The following is a 20076-nucleotide window of genomic DNA, read 5'->3' on the forward strand; positions in this document are numbered from 1 at the left end:
TTGGAGACTGATGGGCTCTTACTCATCCTTGGTCGAATTCAGTGAGGCAAGTGTCACAGGAGAAGATTCTGGAAGCTTCCATTGCCTCTCCGCCTCGTGGAATGACACTGCCATTTGTCATTTCTCGCCCATCGCACCCCACATAAGCGACTTTTGAAATGAAACGCACCCTCACAGTGTATTTGGGTGAGATGCAACGCACTTAGCCAGTGGAGTAGCTGCAATGATCCTGTTTTGACCAATTCTGAGCAGTTTCTGATGGAGAACTTCTGGGAGAAGCTGTAATCTGTTGAACTTGTTCCTTTAGGGGTTAGAACAACACTTTTAGAGACTTAGGAGCCCTTGGTTTATGGACATTTCATGCTTGGGGTTGTAGGGCCCAAAAATGTCTATAATAGTTGCCCGATAAAGTATGAGGCCATTAATCTTTTGGTGTCGGGTGAAATGCTTTATTATGAGGATCCGAAGTTCTTTCAATGCTGGGAGGAGACCTGTAATAAGATACAATAGAATACATTATCTTCATACTATTTTCATGATCTAGCTGAGGCGGGCATTCCCATGCTCAGCTTTATAAATTCATTTTCATGTACATAGGACAGACAATCGTCTGAGTGTAGACTGATGATTCTGATAGAGCCATCATCCTTTTGAGTGGATGATTATCTGTGCAGCAATGATGTACATTTAATGTCTTTATTTCCTTGAATATATATCGCAACTCGGATGGATGAAACTAGATCCGAGGTCTTCAATCTCGTCTGATCTTTACTCAAAGTACAAGTCGATCCATGTGAGAAATGTTCTGAAGTCGAACATGGAAAGACATCGCTTGATTACCAGTTAATGATGTAAACCGTTAACAAGCGCGAGAGGAATCACCGATAATGATAATGACCCTCAACGTATTGCAGTACAATTTACGTGGTGTGAATAAAGGACTTGGCATCGAACACCACGCAAAATCTTTCGGTCGAAGGCCGTTGATGTAAACCTGTCGCTGGAAGTGAGAAACTTGCCATTGAGGCATGCAAGCTTCAAAGTACTGAATGGGGTGTTCCTAGATCAACTTCTTGGATAATGAGCTGATGTCGACAAGAAGCGATCTGTTACAGGAGGGCCTTAATGAATCCCACATCAATGACATGGAATGGAGCAAATGATTTTAATGGAGGTGAAAACGATCTGGTGATATAAGGTTCAGGGTGGCGGTCATGAAAGAATGGAGTATAATGTATGGTAGTGGGTGAGACACAGGTGAATTCTCTGAATGACTTCTCTTGAAGATATCAGCGACACTGATGTGATGGATTGGTAGCATTAACCCCAAATGTGGATGGTATGGCATGACCATGGTGATGTTACCGGTGAATGAAACAACCCAACCCGACTCGGACACGGAGTGGAAGTGTCATGTTCAAGAGCGACTTGCTACCAACAAAGTTTCTTCAAGTTTTCTTCCCAATTTTCCCAGTCATTGTTGACCAGTACCTCTTTATTTTTGTCAAGCTTGAGGAGGATAACATATGCTTGTTCTATAATTTGCCCTTCGAGCAAACCCATTGCTATGTTTTAACGAGCCTAGCGATAGTGAAACTCGTTCTCGTCTATAGACGAGTTTTTCGCTATTAATCTTTTTAACGAGTTTAACGACAAAGATAACTCGGTCCTTTTCAATTTTAGAGAGTCTGAAAAGGAACGTAAAGGTAACTCCAAAATTCCTTTTTCGTCATCTAATCCCTTAAGTCCGAAAAAGTATAAAACAATACAAAAGGGATGGATTTTCGATACTTTTAATGAGCCGAATAAAACAAGCGCTCGATCTTTTTGTGTAATAATCCCTCAGGTCCAAAAAGATTAAAATCTAGAGGAGGGATGGCACTTCCTGTCCCTTTAATGAGTTGGAGAGGCCAATGGCTCGACAATCTTTTCATATTTTATGAGTCAGCTGAAAAGAGCTTAAAGGAGACTCGTCTTTTGAGGAACGAGTGATAAAAATGGGTAGCAGCTGATTCTAGGTAAAGGTTGGAATTTTCCAATCACGGCAGTGTCACAAGGATGGCTAGTGAAATCACTCTTCGTAGCTGTTCCTCAAAATGGGTAAACAATCAAATGGAGGTGAATGATCGGCCAATGAAAAAGTGGAGGTGACGGTGCAAACATGACCAAGGCTTTAACAGCTGAAGTACTACATTCACGATGGTTATTTACCGGGGAATAGTTCATTTTTTAACGAGCTTAAACGCGGGGGGAAACATTTGCTCATGTCTTATGTTTATTTTTTAACGAGCTTGAACTATGTGCTAAAACTGCTCGATTAATCCAGTCGTGTGATAAGAATGTCTCATATAAAAATGACAACTTTTAGAGTTTTTCCCCACATCCTTTCTTTATGCAAGTTAGGAAACGACCAATCCTACGAGTTTAAAGGGTTAGAGGACCTACAAATTTAAAAAATAAATAGTCGCTCTTCGCTTGCACTCCAAAAGGTTTGCATGCCCCCAGGTATAAAACAGAGTTTCAAGGTTACCCCTTCTTTAGTCCGTTAAAACATTTGTTTTACCGAGAGAGGCCTACCTCTTACAAGTTACCCAAAGATTGTTCTATTCATAGTGCAAACAAAACACTTCTTCGGCAATGTCTACCGAGATAAACAAAGGTGAGTGAAGGAGGCTACTCCACTCACATAACTTTGACAAGAGAATCTTGTTCTAGAATAACCCCCTCTTCCAATCACGGACGAGAGTACAGACTAGTCATATTCTCTCGCGGAAACCTACCCTATACCCGGAGTTTTCCTGCCGAAGCAGACCAGGGTGCATGCCCCCTGGGTTTCAGTCATGTCCCTCCGAATCACTCGCGCTCATCGGGTGGACAGACTGGAGATTGAGACATTTCTTGTGTGAAAAGGCCATTCAGGGATGGTATATGACTATTTGCTCTGTATGATCTGGGAAATGAAAGCTGGTCTACGAGCTTGACCACTCTTCCTTCGTGTGGAAAACACATTACTCTAAAGAGTGAGGAGACAATTGCTCCCATGCAATAAATATAGTCTCGTCCAAGGAGTAGATTGTAATCCAGGGGTCCTTGAACTACCATTACGTTCATGTGAACGGTTTTCCCTCTCAATGTTATGGGCACATTGGGAAGGATCCCTAACGGTCGACTGGTTCCTTTATCAAAGCCTGTTAGATTTCTCATCTCAGGCAAAAGCGATGGCAAACCAAGCGCTTTCCAAGCAGTTGAGGAAAGGATACTCACAGAATCCCCCTCATCTATGATGGTACCGGCCATAACCATTCTATATATTTGAACAATGATTCGGAATGGTATACTAGCTGGTAAACGGGGTCTGCCTAGTTGATTCCAGTCGAAGGAGACAACTAGGTTGCTTGGAGGTGGGACTGAATAGACGGCCAGGTATGACTCTGACGAACTTCCTTCCTGTGGTAAAGGAATGGGTAAATTTCCCCCATGTTCGTTGGAGTCTGTGCTTATGAAAAGAATTTGGACTGTATCATCCTTGTTCTCTTCAGTGACTGTATCATCTAAAGATGGAACCTCTGAAGGCAAGACCGGGTCAACTGCCGCCTCGACCTTTTGACTTTTGTCTGGTATGGATTCAGATGGTTTATCTTCAATGATAGATGCTTCGACCGATCACCTGAGCGGGCCAGCCGGATTTTCAACTAGTGACAGACTCGGCAAGAGTTTTTTATATCCAGGAGGAAGTCATAACGGTGAAACCAGACGATCATCCAAAACTCTTTTAGCTTCATCTAAGAAGGGACAACGGTGGACAGCATGATCGCCTTCGCACAGTTTACAAGGAAATCTATATTTTCCTTTTTGTCCTGGGGCTTCACTTTCACTAGTTGACAGTGTGATTTCAACATGATCATCAGAGGTTGACGACACCAGGTTGTGCAAACGAGGAGACCAGTCCCTTAAGATCCGAGGGATGCAAGGACAATCTCTGTGATAGTGGTCTCCTTTGCAAATGACACATGGCGATTTAGGCCTGGTCGGTGCAGTGTGTGGGTTTTCATTAGACGACACTCGTTTGCCCCCATTCGCTTTTGGCTCCTTCTTCTTCTTCTCTCTCTTCTTCTTTTCCTTCTTCTCCTTAGGTACTTGACTTTTGGCTTTACCAGCCCCATCAAGCGAAGAGGAAGGAGGAGAGGAAGAATTAGAGGAAGTAGAAGGTTGGTGGGTAACTCTGGACTCGTCTAATTGCTGATTCGATTATTCAGGAATTGTGGTGTTCTGAACAACAGAGGTTGAGAAGAGCCATACAGGCAAACCAATTGTCAGGCTTGGAAGCGACAATGTGGCCATATGGGGTGCACCAACATCTCCCCAAGAGGAGAAGGGACTAGGATTTCCTCCAAGGGGAATTCCTTGGTTGGTGGACTCCATTTTCGCAACCCAAGATCAACGCAGGAAAGGGTAATGAATACTCCGTTTAAAATAAATTTTAGACACTTTGACACAACTTGTTTTTTCAGTTTTTAAGAGTCGAGAAAAAACAAAAGATGACTCTAGTCTCCTTCGATTTTTAATGAGCCTGAAGTGACAAGTGCTCAGATGGACCTTTTCTGTTAAGGAGTCTGAAAAGGAACGAAAGGGACTACTCTGGAAATCTAGGTAGAGGGATTACCAAACCAATCGCAAAACTGCAGAATACTTTTTACGGTACGACAGTCAATCTTCCCGAATGTTGTGTTTAGTGCATTGCGATCGATAGGGTGGTAGACACGACTTCCTATGGATAAAGGATTAAGCGTATTGGGGTCTCCCAAAATATACTCGACGGTACGTGGGAGAAAAAGTCCGTATTGACACTTATCGTCTCAAAGTGGAGGAATCACCCAACCATCAGTGAGAACAACAGTTACCAAGCTCTACGACGCCAGAATACGTCTCTAGCCTAGACTTCTAAATGTTGTGCGTTAAGTTCCAAAGCATTGTTAGATTCATTGAATTTATTTTAAGTTGATCTTGTTTATGAAGTTTACCTTTCGGGTTCACCACGAGATATAGATGTAATTCCTAAAATGCAATCTAAGATGATAAACAAACTTTTTATCTCCTTTATGCAATGAAAATCCTAGCTACTAGGGAAAAGAAAGACAGAATCTTTTCACAAAGAGCAAAGAGCACAATCTAAATGCACTTTCCTAAATCAAGCCAATCAGTCTGTCTATATGCAAATGCACATGCATGTATTTTTTTTCGACTTTCTTAGTATATGAATGCTAAAAAGAAAGTTGATGCACAAATTTGAATTTCTTTTCAAGCGACAAATATCAACAAGCTTCTTTCGAAATCAAAAAATGGAGACGATTACAACACCTTACGATTTTGAAATGAATACTTGTTCTTGACACTAGAAAATTACAAATTCAGACCAAAAGCAATAGTAACAGGATAATCGACCATCAACAGCAATTAAACTTTTTCCTACGATTGAAATCGACACTTGCGACAGATTCAAACCAAAGGACGACATTACGATTATGCTACTTTTTCAAAGGAGAACTGTAAATGACTCAACAAACACACAAAAACATCTACAGTTCTTTTGTACAAAGGAGGCAGAATAACAGCAAGGAAAAAGGGGTTTCAAACAGACATATACTGATCACAGGCAGCAAAATTCAAGAATAGAACTGGAAAGAATGAACCACAGAAGCCACAACTGCACAGAGCTAGTCTGATCAGTGCACCTGTAACACAGAGAATCTGAAATGTAGCGCAGGTTGTCCACTCAGGAAGTGTGCTAAAATTCAGAATCTCTGAACAGTACCTGCGCTGGGCCAGAAACGAGACTCTGTTCGAGTTCCGGGTCACAGTTTGCAGTTCAGTTCTTGGGTTTTGGTCGAGCAAAAAGCAATCAGTAATGCAACAATCAGGGGTAGATCTAAGGAGGATCTAAGAGCTATCACAAGGGAAATCAGATAGTTTGTGAATTAGTTGTTTAAATCATAAACAAATCCAGTAGATCGATTGAAGTAGCAGTTTTCTACTTTGCATTTGTTATGGCAAATGCAATTCGAATGCTACTTTTAAGTTTATGAAACAAACAACAAAGAATGATAAACAAACAAACTAATTAGCTCCCCAATGGAGTCGCCATTTTGTTACAGGGAAAAGTGTCTATTTAGAACTTCTCTATCCCACTAAGGTGTGACAGTTGCCTTAGAAACAAACAGAGAAAAGCTACTTTTGTTTTTCCTTTCTGAATTATAGATAGAGAGGAACAGAATGACCAACCTCTGTCTTGTGCCAATCTCCTGATTTGCTCCCTCTCTTCTTTGATAGTCCTCAGCTACCTGCTCCCTTGCACGCCCAGCTTCACAAAGTACCTGTAAGATCACAGAAGCATAGAACTATACAAAGACATGGATCTATACTCATAAACAATCTAGGGTCAGATGTAAATTGACCATACAAATGTAACAAGCATCAATGACACAAAAGCATGGAGGAAAACTCAAATAGCTTTTATTGATAAACAAGAAAAGAGCCAAGAGGAGTTACAACCGGTTGTTCTGACCCAGCATCAACCTCCCAGCAAAGAAGCCCCTCTTCACCTCAAAAAAAGCTTAGATCACCCAACAATCTGATGTTTGTCTCAGGAAACCAACAACAATTCCTTACAATATGCAAAATTCCAGCCTCTAGATCTTTTGGATGAGGGATCCATATATAGATATCTGTAAGGGGGATGAGTCAGCTTGTGATTTGATTAGTGTCTTCTCTCTGATAGTTCTTGCTTCCACTTGGAGACTGATGGGCTCTTACTCATCCTTGGTCGAATTCAGTGAGGCAAGTATCACAGGAGAATATTTTGGAAGCTTCCATTGCCTCTCCACCTCGTGGAATGACACTGCCATTTGTCATTTCTCGCCCATCGCACCCCACAGAAGGGACTTTTGAAATGCAACACACCGTCACAGTGTATTTGGGTGAGATGCAACGCACTTAGCCAGTGGAGCAGCTGCAATGATCCTGTTTTGAACAATTCTGAGCAGTTTCTCATGGAGAGCTTCTGGGAGAAGCTGTAATCTGTTGACCTTGTTCCTTTAGGGGTTAGAACAACAATTTTAGGGACTTAGGAGCCCTTGGTTTATGGACATTTCATGCTTGGGGTTGTAGGGCCCAAAAATGTCTATAACATATGGTCCTAGAAAATCGAAGTGAAACTTAATTATTTCCAAATCTTAAGTTTTGTGAATTCACTCATATTTGGTGTTGGAATCTTTTGAGAAAATGGGAAGAATTTCTTTTGGTTGCATTCAAATTTTCCAAAAATAATACTAAATTTCTCCCTAACTAAAATTCTCCCTCAAATGGCTTTGGGATTGAAAATTTTGTAGATATTTTTAGGGAAACAACCCAAAATACTTTTTCCATATTAGAGTTTTATAACACTAGGTACTAAAAAAATCTTCTATTCTCTGTTGCAAATCTCTGATAGAGTCTTCCCAGAAACTCATCAGAAAATTAGGTAGATGCACTGGACGGACTAAATTATTTTTTAATGAATAATCAATTAACATAAATGATATATTAGGTTGCATAAATATATAACTTAGAAGCATGAAATGAAGAAGAAATCTCAACGAGATTAACATATTCTTAATTGAGTTGAATGAGGCTAGGAATAACTTTGACTAGAGGGTGTTGAAAATGGCATAATTTTGTTCTAGTTGGATAGATTTAGAACAAAAAATCAGCAATTTTTTTGCTTGCATAACTTGGGAAGTGTATCTCAAGTCTCAACCTTATTGAATAGTATGATTTATGCCTTGCAATGTTGAGATATGTTGTGATACCACTTGCTAGTAACCTAAACACTTTGGATGAAAATTTAGTTGTGAATTTTACTTGCAAAAGATATAAGTGAAAATATAGATTAATTGTCCCTTGGGTAGAATTTCCTTGAAATTATTGCTTGAATGAATAAATTTGAAACTAATTGTTTCATGAAGACAAAAAATATCTCTACCAATTTGTAGTGGAATAGAACATAAATAAAACACAGTCACACAATAGCAAAAAAAGCAAAATTTTTTAGGGAACCCAACTAGGAAAACCCTCTGCTAGCTTTAGAAATTTAAAATAATATCCATATTAGACTTTGAGACACCTTCTTCAAGACCTAGTTCATTGATGCTTATTGATTTCCATATTCATTTTCATAAGCATTAGGGTTGTTGTCCGTCAAATTAGAGTAGCTAGAAAGTGTCTCTTTGATTTCAAAAAGTAGATCAGTATTAACTTCATCCAAGAATTCCCTAGAAGGCTCATCAGTAGCAAGAAGAAAGGTCTTTATTTTATTTTATTTCATCACATGCATCCATCATAATCACTGATTTTCTTCATTTCTTTCACATTCATTTTCAATGTTAGATGCAAAAAGCAATTTAGTATGATATAATCCTTAGGTAACCAACCTCAGACATATTGTTGGTTAATTTATGTTGTTTGAAGTTTATTGAGTTTTAGTTTTATCATGAAACTACTAGAAGCATACTAGAATGGGTGAGTTGATTATATTGATAACAACATTATGGTTTGATCTAGTCCTTGAAAGGAACTTATAGTTGATGGTCAAAATTTCACATTCCTTTCATTTTTTTATCTTCACATTAACAAATATCTTTATGTTATAGCCTCTAGCTAGATATACAGTAACTGCCACTTAGAGGTTGGATGCCATCATTTTGGAGCTTGAGCTTACTCAACTTACGTTTGTTTGAGTTGAAAATGTAATTAGATCTCATTATATCAACTTTTGCAGAGCATGAATCTAATTTACCTTTGTTTCAGTTAAAAATGTAATTAGATCTTGCTCTATCATCTTTTGTAGAGAATGAATCCAATTTCTCAAAGTCCATTTGCTTGAGGTATAACAAAGCTAACTTAATTCATTAAACTTGCTTTTCATATTCTATTTGCTGATTGTGATTCTGTAGGCCACATCTACATTGGAAAAGGGGCATATTTAATGAAGTGTGAAAGTAGAGGGAAGCTTTGGTTATGTCCTTTCAAACTTTTTAAGGTATGTAATAAAATTTTAAAAAAATTCTCCATAGAATGTTGTGCTTTAACTTTTTCTTTTGATAATGGATTATTTATGTGATCTCCCCTCCCTTACACACAACCAGATTCCATACATACATGGTTTTTTGGGATATGTGGACAATGGATAGATTTACGCTAACCATTTATCTAGAAATTTACACTATAGAGGATCAAGCATTTACAGTTGAATATTTCCTTGCCACTAAATTAGAGTTGAAGAATCAGACTCCTATTTTTCAGGCATATACCTCACTTTTAAATCAATTTATTACTGACTCTGTATAGACCTTCCATGGGAGGACAAAGAGTGATCACTACCATTTCTTAATCTTTCTTATTTTCAGTTCTTTGTTAGTGCATTGATAGCATATTGTTTATTCCATACAATAACTCAACAGTGTATGATCAAATTATAGTTAAGCTTGTCATAATATTTTGACTTACCCTCTTTTAGAGGGAAGCTAGAGTGCATGTCAAGCTTCCACATCACAATTGTATCATGCAAAGTTTACCTGGGACAAGTTTTGTGGATCTTGTTAGAGTCGGTCTGATCAGTCCTCCGTCAGAGATCAAAACTCTTTATGCATTTAATGTTTAGGTGTCCCGCTCCATTCATTCAGCTGCATTCCGCTAGGGGCATGGCATGATCTGACGGAGAAAGTCATGCTAGTCATTTCCCCTCATGTCTGGCTCCTGCTGGCTTATGTCTTTGTGTCGAATAATCAAAAAGTCCATAACAGTCAAGGTCTGGTCCTTTAACAGACAAAAGTCATTTTTGGTCATTAGGTCTAGGGACTGATCAATCTGGTCTTTAAATATGTCCAGTCTAGCCATGCAGGCCAGAGTGATGCTTTTGCAAAGTAATGATCCGAAGAGTTTCATCATCCTATTGATAAACTTCGATTGTTCTTCAAAACTCTGTTTTGAAGAAAAGTCAAAAAAGTGTCATTTGTAACAAAATTTTCAAAGGGTCGACAATTGATTTCTTCAGGTGCAGTCATGGTTTCCATGGCCAAAGTTCTCTGTCATGCAATCCCTACGAAAAGTGTCGAAAATTTCATCATTTGAGCCCAAAATTCAAAGAAAAAGTGAAAATCAGGGTGTATTAAAGTCAGTGAAAAAAGTGTTGAAACAAGACATTAGAAAAGTGGGTTTTTGAAAAAGTTAATTTAAAAATGACCTGTATATACACAAATATCACCATAAGACAAGCTCATTGTGCAATCAAGGCATTGGAAGAAGGGTGCAAGGTCGTGATTTGAAGAATTGGAGTGATTTGGAGCAACTTTGGGTGATCTCAGAGAGCGCGGCACACACAGACAGGAGCGTGGTGCACACAGAGCCTGCCCACCATTTAAAATCACCACTGGGCTTTGCGTGCGGTGCACTAGGCTTTGCGCACGGCGCACAGGGGCAGAACACCCAGAACTTTGCCAAACTGCCTCAAATATTTTATAAAACTCGTCTATTTGCGAGGTAGGCTCGACACACCACTTGTGCATCAATTTTTATGGTTGATATAAGGGTTTTTATGCCTGTAATAAAATGCAAAAATTTTCATAAAGAAGACACCAAAGAAAACCATTATGCTAGGGTTTGTGCTACAATGATATTGCTGCCAAGGTGTTTTTCCTACCCCACCCCTATTACTCATTCCCCTATGCCATTTTCCCCATAATCACTACCCTAACAATACTAAAATCATACTCCCTTTCCCCCTCCTCCTATTGCTCAAAAAACCCAAACCCTACCTAAATAAACCCAAACCCTACCTTGCCAACAACACGAACACTACCCTATCAAAATACCCCAAAACCCCTTGTATATCCCTGAATAAAATTTTCCTATAAACCCCTATTCCCATAATATTATCCCCATCCTAATGCTCCCTTTTTAATTGTCCCCTTGGTGGCAGATTGTCAAAGCAACTACCAACTTCATTTAAATCAAAAGGCAGCCCAAATTCAACTTATAAAATAGCAGTCATGGCATCAGAAGTTTCATCAGAATATGACGAGGAGACCCACAGTGACACAGCTTAAGGAGAAAGGGCCCACAGGAGACATCACCAGAGTAGCAGACATCTTAGAGATGAGCCAAACACCGTCACCGAGTTGCAGGCATGCCCTCTTGCTATGTCTTGTTTCCAGCACTTAGCATGTTTTGAATTTTGTCAGAGGGTGGCAAATGTCAGAGTTCATCATGAGTTGGCCCGTCTTTTTGCACTTCACCTACATGGAGGACAGTCTATCTTGGCTGGGGTCACTTTCACATTGACACCCGAAACCATATTAGTGGAAACAAGCATACCAAACATTGGAGAACAATGGCATAAGAAGAAGAAGGTGGAGAGGCATCATTATGAGCCTTACATTAAGGCCAGCTGTTTGAGCCATCTCATGAGAGTCTTTCCCTTCAAATTTTTTAGAGATGAGTATGCTCCGCTCATGAAATTGATCATGAAATACTTCAGTTGTGAGGGGAGGTTTTCTCACCTTTATGCCTATCACATTAGGTTGCTCATGCACTTTACCAGGGTGTGGATGATGAACCTCTCATTTTTCATTTGCAGTAACATAGAGAGGATGAACAACAACGTAACAATGTTTATCACTTTGCTCTTATCCGGATTTTGGTGGACCATTAGTTGTGATTGCAGGGTATTGCTTGGGAGGACTTCATCTCCCATGACTTATTCAGCGCTCGTATCAGAGGTAGAGCATGAGGTAGGTGGTCCTTCACATCAGTATGAGTGCCATGAGACTGCTACCATGCCAGTATACATCACCTATCAGAAAGGCAGTAGACCTTTGTTTGTAGCAACAAAGCGAGTGTTATCTCCACCTGGGGTGAAAGGGGCCTCGCTTCCGACATCAGCATCATAGGAGCAGAGCAGAGGTAAGGAGCCAATGCAGGAGGAAGGGCCATCAGGTGAACGAGAGACCGAATTCGTTCTCCTCCATGATGATGAGACATATGCAGAACCAACAAATGCAGAGCTTACAGATATCATCCAGGAGCAGCAATCAGTGATTGAGTCCTTATCCCTTGACTTGGAGAGGGCCAAGTGGAACATGAAGTACCTGGAGCAGAGAAACAAGCAGCTTGAGGATCAGCAGATGATTATGGAGCTGCAAAACATTCGTTAGCATTGCCAAGCTGCTCAAAGAAGAAGGGTTGAGCTCACTTCTTCGGAGCAAGAAATCAATGAGGATCGGGAGGCCAACCTTGAGAGGATCAACATGCATTTGGAGAGGCTGCTGGACAAGGCCAACTAGGACTTTTCTCTCCTGAGACACATGACTTTTCATTACAGGGTGCGAAACATGAGTGCACAGGCCCAAATAAGGAAGTTTGAAAGCGAAATTGAGGAAAGCAACAAGAAAAGCAAAAGAGGAAAAAGAGCAAGATCGGCTTTTAATCTTGGCTGAGGCTTCCTTGGCCCATCATAACACCCCATAGGGAATCCCCACCCCAAAGTTCAAGAAATTTGGGGAATTTTTGGTCACTTCACAAATTTTTGGGCAAAAAACAGGGATTTTCTCCCTGTGCGTCGCGCCACTGGCACTACGCTAAAATTCTAGAGCTCCAAACGAGGAATGGCTTGCAGTTTTGTATTCAGCATGGAAAATCACGACTACTGGTGTCCGGACAAGAAATTTGGGCAAGATCTGAGTCTCCTAGAGGTCAAAAACACCCAAAAAATGGCCTCTCTGCCACTTTTTTGACACACAGAAAGTAGTCTTGGGAGAATGAAGATTTGGAGGGGCAAATGAGCACCAAATTCAAAAATTCCAGTTTTGTTAGGAAGTAGACAGGACAGAATTTCCAGAAAGCCCACTTGGGTACATTTTGGACACCTGAAAGTGCCCCAAAACAGGCCCTAAAGTAGCGCGATGCACAGAGAAAATGGTGCAGTGCACAGAGGAAAAATTGCCAATTTTGCTCCTGTTTCACGAAATTTCAGTTCATGACTTCTCCAAGTGGGCCCACTCATCTACACTTTGGTTTTTTTGCACCAAAGATGGAATTTAAATTATTTTATCTCCATATGGGCTTCTATCCAAGTGGCGAAGGAAGGCAAACGGTCACCAAGGCCAAATGTCATGTTTGTAACGCTGCACCTGTAGCTGATGGTTGGCTCTTCATCTCCATTTTGTAATGATTCAAGTAACTCCACAACCCTAGGGTGTTCTATCTCTTCATGACACATTCTATATATTGTATGTAAGCTATTTTCAAAGGGTGGGTTGGCTTGTAACTTCTGGGAGACTGTGGGAAAGAAACATTGCTTCTTCACTGTGTATTTTTGACAGAGAATTAATGAAAGGTAGCAGCTCCGTTTCATGAGATTCTTGTGGTTGTGAGTGTAGCAAATGTGTTTCTTAAGTTTTCATATGTATTTTGTTATGTTTCATAATTTAATTCATGCTCATTTCCAGTCAAATTTTCTGAGTGAGATTAGGTAGAATTCAATTTTATTGCTCTGCCTGTGGTAAAATTTCATGTTTCAGTGTTATTCTTCTATTGAAAAGGATTCATATGACTATGCCCTTTTCACTTTCTTCAACAATCTTTTCATTCCGTGTTACCTCAAACTAAAATTTCTACACTTTCCGCCTACCTTGCCTCAGGGAATAATCTGGGCCTTCATATTAAATTCTCTGTTCTTAGCTGATCGTTGGTCCCATACCGTCCCAGAAGCTCGGTCATTCATGAAAATTGTTTCCTGAATCCCTATTCACTTACTAGCCTAAGATCAATAATTCACTGTAAGTCATCTCAGACCATTTTTTCTTATATATTCACTGAACGTGACTTGGAGAGAGCCCTCTCTTTTTCTGGTAGGGCTAGCTACTAGACTGAGCGTGGTTTGTGGTTACCCTAAATTTTGCCTTCCTTCAGCCTAAGGCAGCTTTATCTGCTAACATAGTGGCGACCATACTGGGGACTAATATGAAATCAAATCCCCTTGTTTCATAATAATTCTAAGCTTCCAGATGATGAGCTTAGGATTGGATAGGCTGAGTAAATTAGTTGTGTCCTGTGATTTTTCTCAAAAGCACGCTGGCTTCTAGACGATATACCAGAGCCAACCCACACCTAGATCCTCCTCACATCTACGAAAACCCCAATTCGATTCCAAGACTCCTTCGTCAAGAAAGCACCATAAATCCCGTGATCAAATCCCATTCATGTCCTGACATTTTTGAGTACCTTGAAGAGCTTGAGTTTGACGAGCAGTTTGAGATATCATTGTTTGAGTCTAAGTCTGAAAGGGCTGTTGACTACACTATTCCCAATCCTCAATTTCTTGTAGACCTCGACACAGAAAAAGCTAACCAATTAATTTATAATTATATTGCGGCACAGCCCCAAATTCCAATTTCTAGCCCCTTGCAAACTGTGCACACTCCTCCAACACCTCCGAGGCCAAATCCACCGAGAGTGATGGCTGCCCGTTTCGCACCCCTTGTTCTGCCCCAAGTTCTAGATGATATGCCTGTGGATTATCAAAGTAAAATCCTGTTTTTTGATGGCACTCCTAACAGCATTACTGCTCAGCAACATGTGGACAAAATCAAAGACTTCTATGAACTCCATGAGATCAATTCTGAGAATGTTGCAATGAGACTCTTTGTGCAGACATTTGCAGGAGAAGTGAAGAAGTGGTTCAAAAGTTTGGAGGCAACACGTATCGCTACCTTCGCTAAACTACAAAGATAATTTTTGAACCGGTGGGAAGTGAAAAAGAATCCCCTTCAAATTCTGGCCGAATATGAAGAAATCAAATGAAACGCTGGTGATTCGGTCCAAGATTATTGTGTTAGATTTAATGCAGTCTATAACGAAATTCCAGATCATCTGAATCCACCTGTGGGACTAGCTATGATGAAGTTTCCAGATGATTTCGATGCTAGCATGGCATACCAATTAAGAGAGAGAGAACCGGCCACAATGGAAGACATGCAGAAAATTGCGATCAGCGTTGAAGCAAATCTGCTGTCCAAAAAAGCTAGAGCGAAAGCAGAAAAGAAAATCACTGTGAAAGAAGAGTCTTCTTCAATGGATTAACTACTCAAAAAGGTAGAGCAGATGCTTGAAAGGGAAAAACTCGACAAGCCTAAGCCACAAGTTAGAAATCCTAACTTCTGTGGCCAGCAGCAACCACAATATAGAATAAGATAGAGAGATCAGCAACCTCAAGAGCAGACAGCACAATAGCTGGTACAAACACCTTTGCAGCAAAATTTTGTGCATGGACCGTAGTCAGATGAGGATGGGAATGTAATAGGTGAAGAAAACCACCTCTTTACACCAGATGAGCTACCTACTTACATTACCGAAGAAGAAGAATGTGCAGTGAGCTCAGTTGCACACAAAGATGTAGATTTCATTCTAGCTAGTGACACTGTTTTAGAAGAAGAATCAGAAGAATATCAAAGGGGGTATATGAATGTTCTGTCCACACAGTAGCAGCTATATTCACTTAGAAACAGAGATGTGCCGGCCAAACTAGTTCAGAAAAAGAAGGAGGTTGAAGCATCAAAGAATGATTCATCAGCTTCACAAACAAGAGGAAAAGAGGTGGTTGGTCTGGAGAGCAGCAAATCAAAATCAGCAGAACAATCACAACAGCAAACTACATCAAAGGAAAAGGAAAAGAAAGAAATCCCAGTCAAAGAGGTAGAAAAGACTCCCGCCTTTAGCTTAGAGAATGAGATTTCTAAGTTAAAGGTATCCATCCCCTTGACTGAAATAATGAAGAACAACAGTTTTAGAGGACAAATATCTAAAATGTTGAATTTGGACCCAATGTCCAACATGGTGAATGTAGAATATGATCAACATAAAATGATTTTTGGACCAGCATCGAATGTTGAGTCTCCTGATAGCGAGATGCCATCCTTTTACATCAGTTTAAGATTGCATGATTTTGTGTTACATAATGCCATGTTCGATTCCGGAGCTTCTCACAATCTCATGCCCAACCCATCATGGATAAGCTCGGTCTGGACATCACCCGACAGTACCACAATCTATATTCATTTGATTCCAGCAGAGTGAGATGTATAGGACTCATCAAAGACTTGGTTGTGAGTTTGGATCAGCTTCCCATGAAGAATGTTTTTATGGATGTGGTGGTAGCAGATATTCCTCCGAGGTTTGGCAGGCTTCTTTCCAGATCTTGGGTAGCGAAATTGAAAGGGACACTACAATTGGATTTCTCCTATGAAACTATTCCAGTGTTTGGACAAATGAGGAAATTATATCGGTAATAGAAAATGAAATATATGACACAAGCAAGGAGAAACCTACAAATCATCCAATTAACTATGTACATACAGATTTAGAGTCTTTGTTTTGTTTTCAGATAGTTTAAATGATATAGATAGTCAGATAGTAGAAGAAGATGACATTCCAGAAATAACAGAAAATTTCAGAGAAATTTTGAAGAGAGAAGGACAAGAGAAGCAGAAACATGTTGGGCAATCAGCTGAAAGCAATGGATAGCAAGCAGGTAAGGCATAGCAAACAAATTTCCAGCACTTGCAAGAGGAGGAAGAAGGCTTGTGGACCATGGATTTTAATGGAGCAGTAGGAAATGATGGCGTTGGAATTGGAATTTGGTTACGGAGTCCTTTCTCTGCCCCAAACAAAGTGCCTAGCAGCGTGAGGGTTTGCTCTTAGAAGCTGGCCTTTGAGTGTTCAAACAATGAAGCTGAGTATGAACCTCTGATTGGTGGCCTGAAGATTCTTAGAAAGCTGAATGCAAAGAGGATTTCGATATATGGCGACTCCGAATTGGTAATAAAGCAGGTCAGAGGCGAATATCAAGCAAAGCATCGTAGGATGCGGGCCTACCGTAATGCAGTTTTAGACATCTTAAAATTATTTTCAGAATACACCTTGACATGTGTGCCTCGTATACAAAATAGTATTGTTGATGCTCTTGCCAAGGCAGCAAGTAGTTTGAAGATGCCCATGAACTCCAACAATAAATTTGAAATCCATGTCAAGCATCCTCCAACCATTCCAGACAATCAAAAATATTGGCAAGAGTTTCAAGATGATGAGGAGATTAAGGATTTTCTGCAAAACAAAGGCAAGTTCAAAGAAATCTCAATTGATGTAGAAAATGACGATGGTAAAGGGAATGGTACAGATGAAGTGCAGATCAATGAAATGGACATGTTGCAGCTGAAGAATAACATTATTCCTAAAGGCTTTATACCTCTAGAAGAACTTTTTGATTAGGATGATGTAGCCCGCAAGCCAACATTGCAGCCAACAAAGAAGGGTGTAGAAGAGGTCAACATAGGAATAACTGCCAATCCTAAGTTGGTAAAATTTTCTAAAGCATTACCGCCAAAGATCAAGGACAAATACATCAGTTTGATGGCTTCATTTGCAGATGTGTTCACTTGGGATTATTCTGATTTAGAGACCTATTACACTTGTATAATTAGCACACGATACCCATCAAGCCCAATCAAAAACCATTTAGACAAAAGCTGAGAAGAATAAATCCAAAGTTGCTACCATCTATTGAAAAGGAGGTAAACAGGTTGTACAAGTCAGGTATCATTGTGCCCATTAGATTTTCAGATTGGATCTCTAACTTGGTGCCCGTATGCAAGAAGAACGGTGAAATCCGCCTATGCATTGATTTTAGAAACCACAATAAAGTCTCATTGAAGGAAAACTATCCACTGCCCAAAATGGACCATATACTTCAACGAGTAGTGGGGGCATCTCGTGTGTCACTGCTTGATGGTTATTCCGGATATAACCAAATTTTTGTCCATGAATATGATAGAGACAAAATAGCATTCACCACTCCATGGGGAACCTTTGATTATGCCAAAATGCCTTTCGGTTTAAAGAAGGCAGGTGCCACATTTCAGCGGGCAATGGACTTGGCTTTTGCGAATCAGAAGGATGTGTTTTTGGTGGTGTATCTGGATGATTTGACAGTGTTTTCCAAATCTGATGAAGAGCACATGCATCATCTAAAAACCGTCTTTCAAAAGTGCAGAAAATATGGTTTATCGTTGAATCCTAAGAAGAGCTTGTTCGCCATGGAGGAAGGAAAATTACTTGGGCACATTATCTCAAGGGATGGCTTTCGTATTGACCCAACATGTGTGCAAGAAATTCAGCAAATGGATCTGCCCAGAAATAAAAAGGAGATACAATCGTTCAACGGTAAGATGAATTTTCTGCATCGCTTTGTACCTAATCTTGTTGAACACTTAAGAGAAATGACCAACATGCTTAAGAAGGACAGCCAGGTGAAATGGACAGAGGAGGCAGCTCCCACTAGACAAGCTATAGATATGGTAATCATTTCATCTCTAAAAAATAACATCTTGTCTCACTTTGGTTGTCCAAACAAATTAATCACCAATAATGCAGCAGCTTTCAAATCAAAGAGGATGGTAGAATTTTGTCATAAATATCACATCATTTTGGGTCACTCAACTGCCTATCATCTGCAAGGCAATGGACTAGTGGAGTCTTCGAACAAATCATTGGTCAACATTATCAAGAAGTTGCTGGAAATAAATAAAAATAGTTGGAATAAGAGGTTGGTCCATGCGCTTTGGGCAGATCGAATCAGTCAGAAAAAATCCATTGGTATGTCACCGTTTGAGCTTGTTTATGGAGTTGACACAGTATTTCCTACCTCTCTCGCTTGCCTGATAATTAGACTTCTTCAGGAGGCTGGCAGTGAAGAAGATCCCATGCAGAGAAGATTGAATCAAATGATCCACTTGCAGCAGACAAGAGAAGAAGTTTTCAAGAACACATCCAAATTGTAGGAGAAAATAAAGAAAAACTATGACAAAAAAGCAAAGGCAGATAGATTTCAGCTGGATGATGTGGTGTTGTATTGGGATGCAAGGAATGAAGAGAAAGGTAAGCACGGAAAGTTCAAAAATCTTTGGAAAGGTCCTTTCAATATTGCAGAATATAGGATACAGAATGCCTTTCTTCTGAAGGAAATGAACGGGGAAGATTGTCCAGGAGGGTCGATAAATGGTCGGCTGCTTAAGCAGTACCACTGCTGATTTATTAATGCTGCTTCCATTGTCATTGTAAATACCATTTTTATTTTAGTTTGGTTTCAGTCTGTATAGTTAGTTTTTGAGTCCTTTCAATGTCAAGTAGAGTCAAATTTTGGTCATTTTAGTTTCACAAATGGGTCAGAGTCTTGTGTTGCTTGTCGAGATGATGACTCCATAGCCCAATGGACAAAAGGCACTATCTAGCTCCTCCAGAGATCTGCTATTCTTGGCACCTCCAAAGGAGCTACCATCCCCCATTGGAGCCAATGTTAGAGTCGGTCTGGTCAGTCCTCCGTCAGAGATCAAAACTCTTTATGCATTTCATGTTTAGGTGTCCCGCTCCATTCATTCAGCTGCATTCTACTAGGGGCATGCCATGATCTGATGGAGAAAGTCATGCTAGTCATTTCCCCTCATGTCTGGCTCCTGCTGGCTTATGTCTTTGTGTCGAATAATCAAAAAGTCCATAAGAGTCAAGGTCTGGTCCTTAAAAGTATTTTTGGTCATTAGGTCTAGGGACTGATCAATCTGGTCTTTAAATATGTCCAGTCTAGCCATGCAGGCCAGAGTGATTCTTTTTCAAAGTAATGATCCGCAGAGTTTCATCATCCTATTGATAAACTTCGACTGTTCTTCAAAACTCTATTTTGAAGAAAAGTAAAAAAAGTGTCATTTGTGACAAACTTTTCAAAGGGTCAACAATTGATTTATTCAGGTGCAATCATGGTTTCTGTGGCCAAAGTGCTCTGTCATGAAATCCCTGTGAAAAGTGTCGAAAATTTCATCATTTGAGCCCAAAATTCAAAGAAAAAGTGAAAATCAGGGTGTATTAAAGTCAGTGAAAAAAGTGTTGAAACAAGACATTAGAAAAGTGGGTTTTTGAAAAAGTTAATTTAAAAATGACCTC

The sequence above is a fragment of the Pinus tabuliformis genome, chromosome 5_2, assembly GCF_031772625.1.
Source record: "Pinus tabuliformis cultivar Carrire ecotype Pingquan chromosome 5_2, CPIR1, whole genome shotgun sequence".
Lineage (NCBI taxonomy): Eukaryota > Viridiplantae > Streptophyta > Pinopsida > Pinales > Pinaceae > Pinus > Pinus tabuliformis.